The sequence below is a fragment of the Carlito syrichta genome, unplaced genomic scaffold (assembly GCF_000164805.1).
Source record: "Carlito syrichta isolate Samal-C Ts95f unplaced genomic scaffold, Tarsius_syrichta-2.0.1 Scaffold301643, whole genome shotgun sequence".
In the NCBI taxonomy this organism is placed as follows: domain Eukaryota; kingdom Metazoa; phylum Chordata; class Mammalia; order Primates; family Tarsiidae; genus Carlito; species Carlito syrichta.
In genome coordinates, this window is record NW_007245739.1 from 532,712 (window position 1) to 539,245 (window position 6,534).

Genomic DNA, 6,534 nt, shown 5'->3' on the forward strand with positions numbered 1-6,534 from the left:
CAATTTTATGAAGGTCAAAGAATAGCTCAGTTACTACTCTTACCCTATCATAGAATGGGCAAGTCTCTAACCGATAAGCCCGGGGGTGACTCTGGATTTGGCTCAAGCAATCTTGCTTTCTGGGTTTAGGAAATTACTAACTCCAGACCTCTAAAAGCTTTATATATTCAGGGAGTTAAAATTAAAGGCCTGCTAGATACAGGGGCTGATGTTTCTTGTATTGTTGGGAAAGACTGGCTGTCTTCCTGGCCAACACAAGTAACCCCATCAGGACTCATTGGTATTGGTCGAGCGCCCTCTGTAGCCAAAAGTTCTCAAATCTTAAATTGGACAGAACGAAACTTCAGGAACCTTTTATCCCTACATCATTCCTTCCATCCCCATTACACTTTGGGGATGTGATATTCTTGCTCAAATGGGCATGCTTCTGTATAGTCCAGATGACAAGGTGCCAGCACAAATGCTACAAATAGGATGCGATCCCTTAAAGGGACTTGGAAGGAACAGACAGGGCATAAAAGTACTTGTTCAGGTTGTAGAGAGGAAAGACCAGTCTGGTATTGGCTAACCCAAAGACTGAGACGGGTGGCATGAATCCTGTTGAATCAAAGGAATAGACCGGAGAAAAATGTAAACAAAATAAGGGTTTTCACTTCCTTTATCCTCTCCTATTCCTCCTACAACTCCAATTCCTGCCTTCCCTACTACTCTTGTTTCTTGTAATCTGTTCTGTGAGTCCCTTCGCCTTTATCTGGGAAGGAAGGGCCGCCTGCGTCTATGGCCGTGGTGCCTAACTCTGACTTTCAGTCTTTCTCTTTTACCTTTGGAAAAGGGGCAGGTGCCAAAGGCCACGGCACCTGACCCCAGCCTCCAGTCTTTCTCTTTTACCTTTGGAGAAGGGGTGGGTACCAAAGACCACAGCACCTAACCCCAACCTCCAGACTTCTCACTCCCCCCACATGTCTCTTCTCAAGGGGGTGGCTCAGACAAAAGGATGTTAAAAATTCTTCTTTGTTGTCTTCTTATGATAAATTTCTCTCAAGTTCAACTTTCCCAGATGGAAGTAAAGGAATCATATAAATGAATCCTGTTATCTAACTACAAAATAGGTGTTAATAAGCAGACTAGACTGGAAGGACAAGTTCTTTTGAATGTATTTTATCTCTCAGTCAGCACTGGCGCAAACTCCAAAAATTAGAAAAGGGCCCACAAACCCCTCAACTATAACTATTGGACACAGCCTTTAAAGTCTTTTAACAACTGGGAGAAGAAAAAGAATGCAGGACCAAAAACATAAGATAAACTTACTGCATGTAGTCCAAGACATTGAGGTGGGAGAAAAGCTCACCATCTGCTATCTGGATATGCTGATGACCAGTGAGGAGCTCCGGAAGCAGCTGAGGGACCAATACTGCTTTAAGTGTGACTGTATTCGATGCCAAACCCAGGACAAGGTGATCTGCAACTCTTTCATCATCTGTACTGCAGAGATGCAGGAAGTGGGTGTTGGCCTGTATCCTAGTATGTCTTTGCTCAATCATAGCTGTGACCCTAACTGTTCAATTGTGTTTGATGGACACCACCTCTCAGCATACCTGCTTGCCCCTTCAATGATATGGAAAAGGACTGGTCACTCATCCAGCAAGATACTTGCTTCCTGAAATGGAGAAACTGTGCTTATAACTCTAAGGTGGACTATACTGTACCTGGTGAAAGACTATATATTAGTGACTGGGGTTTTAATGGCTCTACGCTTGCTGCAACTAGACGGCACTCCAATGAATGGGTACCAGACAAGCCATTCAACCTCATTTGTGGAGAGCCCTCTCAGCCCTTCAACCAGTCAGCCTATCTAGGCCTGTTGGACAAACTCAACCATACCACATTATGGATGCTTGCAGTTCTCTTACATGTTTTTAGTATGAAATAAGTACTAAGTTGTTAAAATTGAATATCATAGCAATGTTTATAAGGTGTCTTGTACTGGGTGTATTTTTAACTAATTGTTTAACTAATGCCTTTTATGAAGTTTTTGTTATTCTTGAGCAGCCATCTTATTTCATGATTCTTGTATAATTGTCATCTCATTGGTATGATGCATATGGTTTACAGATATTGTATGAGGTTAATGCTCTTTTAGAAAGAAAGAAAAGATTTTTGGCTACTTTTAATTTTAGGAGTTACAGTTTTAATAGCTACTTTTGAGCTGTAGTATTATCTAGGGAAGTTCATACAACTATGTTTGCTGTATAAAAAAATTTCTATTGCCATAGCTATTCAGGAAATCATAGATCAGAAGTTGGAAAGTAAGGTTAGTGCTTTGGAGGAAGGAGTTTTAGGGCAAGAACTTGTGACCTTAAAAAAGAAATTGCTCTCCAATGTCACTCTGAGTTTAAATCTGTCCATACTTGGGACAAAGTAACTTGGAATTTGGAACCATTCAGACCTGAGTATAGACCTTACTAAATTACATCAAGAAATTCAGGCATCATTTGCTAACCAAAAACATTAATGTCTATACTCATCAATGTGGGCATTTGTGGAGCAGTGATTCTTTTGTTGCTATGTTTACTCCCAATCATCTTCAGAGTGCTAAAGAAGAGTCAGCTCAATATGGAGTTTCATGGTTTCGTGCAAAAAAAATAAAAAAGGGGAAGATGTTGGGAGCCGGCCACGGAGGCCCACTGAGCATTAGAGATCAGGAAGGGCCGTTGACCCTGAGACCACTAGGATGCATTCAGGAGCTATTGACCCCATTTCCTCCCCCTTTCTACTCAGCACTAACCAGATTAAGCTCCCGTGAGCTCAAAACATAAAAACTCTGAGACCGGGATGAACACAAGCTAACTTTAGAAGCTCATTGCTCCCATTCTTCCACAAACTGCAGTTTTGGCTTTCACACAACTTATAATTCAAACTCGTGTCACATCTAAGAGCCTTAGTATTGGTCACAGGCTTCTGGGTCATGATCTTAGGATTTATTGAAGGTGTAAATGGTAGAATATACTTTTAGAAGACAGCCATTTTGTTGAAAGAATGTGGCTGGGTTACTTGCAGGTAGCCCACTTTGAACTTTGGACTGGGCCACGTTCCAAACATTCTGGGATGGGCCACTTTTGTTTGTAAAGTAAATACTTAAGCTTCTATAGAATTGTTTAACTTGGCATAAATCAATCAGCTTAGCATGAAAAAGCTTTATAGAATATGTCAGTCACGGATTAGGTTATCCTTTGTTATGGGATTTTAAGATTATCATATGAAAAGGGTTTAAAGGTAATCATTGATTAAGTTTTCATGGATTAAGGTTTCTGGTGGGTAGGGGATGCCCCTCCCACATCTGACTTTGTGTATAAAAGACTCATTGTAATTCCCAATAACACACATCGCTTCTGCACTAGACCGGAGTCCAGTCTCTTTCCCCCAATCACCGACGCCATCTCCACCTTTGGGGTACCCTGAACCTGGCTGGAGCTGGTCTCCAGCATCCCTGACTGGTCTCAAACCCCTAGGCTCAGGCAATCCTCTCTCCTCTGCCTCCCAAAGTGCTGGGATTATAGGTTTGAGCCACCTGCATTGCCCTGCTTGGCTCTGTCCAGCCTCCATCTTGGGACCCAGAGGCTATCCTTTCATCAGACTCAGAAAGACAAAAGCCCCTCCCCCATCCTGGAACAGGCACAGACATGTCAGATCTGAGTGGGACACTTGACAGCAGCAGCAGTGAGTAGGATGAGTCTGGATCTGATTGATCCTCCTCCTACAGTAGTCTGTAGGCATCTGATCCATGCTTATAGCAATCCTATCAGCCTGCACTGAGAGCAAAGGGGAGGGGCTGAAGACCAGAGCCACTCCCTAAGATGGAAGCAGCAGAAGGGAACCTTAATATACAGAAGTGGCCAAAAGCGAGTTTTCTTTTTATTGCATGTTTTTGTTTTAGCTTTTGCTTTTATTTCTTCCCTCTTTCTGTTTTTGTTTTCATTTTTGTATTTGCTTTGTTTCTTTTTAATTTTGTTTCTTTTAGATTTTCAGTTTATATATGGGTACTTTTGAGGAGGAGTACACCAACGGGGGCTTTTTGTCTGTTTGTATGACTGTCTGTATGTTTTTGTCTTTTTTGTTTTATCTGTCTTAGTTTATTTCCCTGATTATTTGTTAGTTGGCATGCCTATTCTTCTCTCTCCACCCTCCTTTCATCTTCCTCCTTCCTTTTTCCATTCTTTTCCCTTTTCTTATCTCATTTTGCTTTCAGGGGCAAACAGACATCCCCACTGCATGGACAGATTGTAAGCCAGTGGGAAGTGGGTTCCAGAGGGTCCACTCACCTGTCAGCGGATACTTGGATCTACAGACAGTTTCTGAATCACAGCTCCCTCCTTAATTAAATCTCAAAACTGCAAAAAACATAGGCCCCACTCCCAGTCCTGCTTCAGAATTGAACAAAACCAGAGGATCTACATAAGGAAGAATAGGAGATTGAACAAACAGAAATAAGAGCTATCCCCCTTATCACTGATAATGACAGAATTAAAGAAGAGGTACAAAGGGGAAGGAAAACCTACACAAATGAAGAAAAACCAAAGAAGAATATGAGTCTCACACAGACCTCTGGGAGGTCAGCCATTGAGAATACAGACTTCAGAACTCAAACAATGAAGAGCCCCCCAGAATGACTGGTCTCAAACCACAAACCCAGATATCAAAATATTAATAGAGATAAGAAATAGAAATAAGAAAAGACAAGAAGAAAGAATGAAGTAGTTGATAAATGAGATAGCAGCAATAAATAATACAGTGAGTCTGGGTTCAGTGGTTCAGCCTATAATCCCAACACTTTAGGAGGCCGAGGCGAGTGTAGTGCCTGAGCCCAAAGGGTTCAAGACCCACCCGGGCAACTTGGTGAGACCGTGTCTCTGCAATAAATCAAAAATTAGCCAGGTATGGTAGCACATGCCTATAGTTCTGGCCACTTGGAAGGCTGAGGTAGAAGGATCACCAGAGCCCAGCAGGTTGAGGCTGCAGTGGCCAGGAGCATGCCACTGCACTCCAGTCTAGGTGACAGAGTGAGACTCCAACAACAAGAAAAAAAGAATACAGTGAATGGAATATATAACAAACTGATAAGCATGGAAAGCAGAATTAACCAAGGAGAAGAAAGAATCTCAGAGCTTGAGTACCAAAATATTGAACTAACCCAAACTGTTAAAAACATAGAAAAGAAGCTTAAAAAGACAGAACAAAACGCCCAAGAGTTGAACAATTATTTCAAGAGGCTGAACCTAAGATTAATTGGAATCCCTGAGGCAGATAGACAGAGATCACCCTGGAACAACCATTCCATCTAATTATCCAAGAAAACATCCCTCATCTCATCAGTGACATGACCATTTAAACACAAGAGATTCAGAGAACCCCTGCAAAACAACAAATGAGAAGCCCAACTCCTAGGCACATAGTAATTCACCTACATAAAGTAGTTATAAAAAAAAAAAATCCTAAAGGCAGCAAGAGAGAAAGGTCAGACAACTTACCAGAGAAGGCCAATTAGAATTACAGCAGAATTATCTACAGAAACATAGAATTACAGCAGACTTATCTACAGAAACACTTTAGGCTAGGAGAGCTTGGAGCCCAATCTCCAAAGATAAGCAATTTCAACCAAGAATTACCTACCCAGCTAAGCTAAGTTTCATCAGTGATAGAGAATTAAAATCCATCCCAGCCATTCAATCCCTAAGACTTTATATGCTGCCTCCAGACCAGCTCTAGAAACACTTAAGAAAGTATTAAACTAAGAAAGGAAAAAATGGCAACACCCTTCCCAATAATGCAGGAGAAAGATTTAAAACACACATGAATCAACCCCAAAATCAAAATAAAGTCAGCAAACAAATAGCAGCAAGAACAACAAACTCTATAAGAACCTCATGACAGGGATAAACTCTGACATTTCAATAATTAGCCTGAATGTGAATGGACTAAATGCACCACTGAAAAGATATAGAATGACAAATTGGATAAAATAGCATGAGGCAACAATATATTGTCTCCAAGAGACTCATCTCACCAGAAAGGACACACACAGACTCATAGTAAGAGAATGGGAAATAAAATTTCAGGTGAATGGAACACAAAACAGGAGTCACAATCTTAATATCAGACAAAATACTCTTTAAGCTATCAAATATTTAAAAAGATAAGGAAGGTCACCACATAACGATAAAAGGTTCAATCCATCGACAAGAAATATTCATCCTAAACATATATGCACCCAACATAAGAGCACCAACTTTCATGAAACAGCTTCTAGGTAAACTTAAAAAAGATATTGACTCTAACACTGGCATGGCTGGGAACTTAAACACCCACTAACAACCCTAGACAGATCATCAAGACAAAAAGTCAACAAGGAGACCTGGAACCTCAATGTGACACTTGACCAAATGGACTTAATTGGTACCTACAAAACACTTCACCCAAGAACCATGGGATATACATTCTACCTATCACCACATGGATCGTACTCTAAGATGGACCACA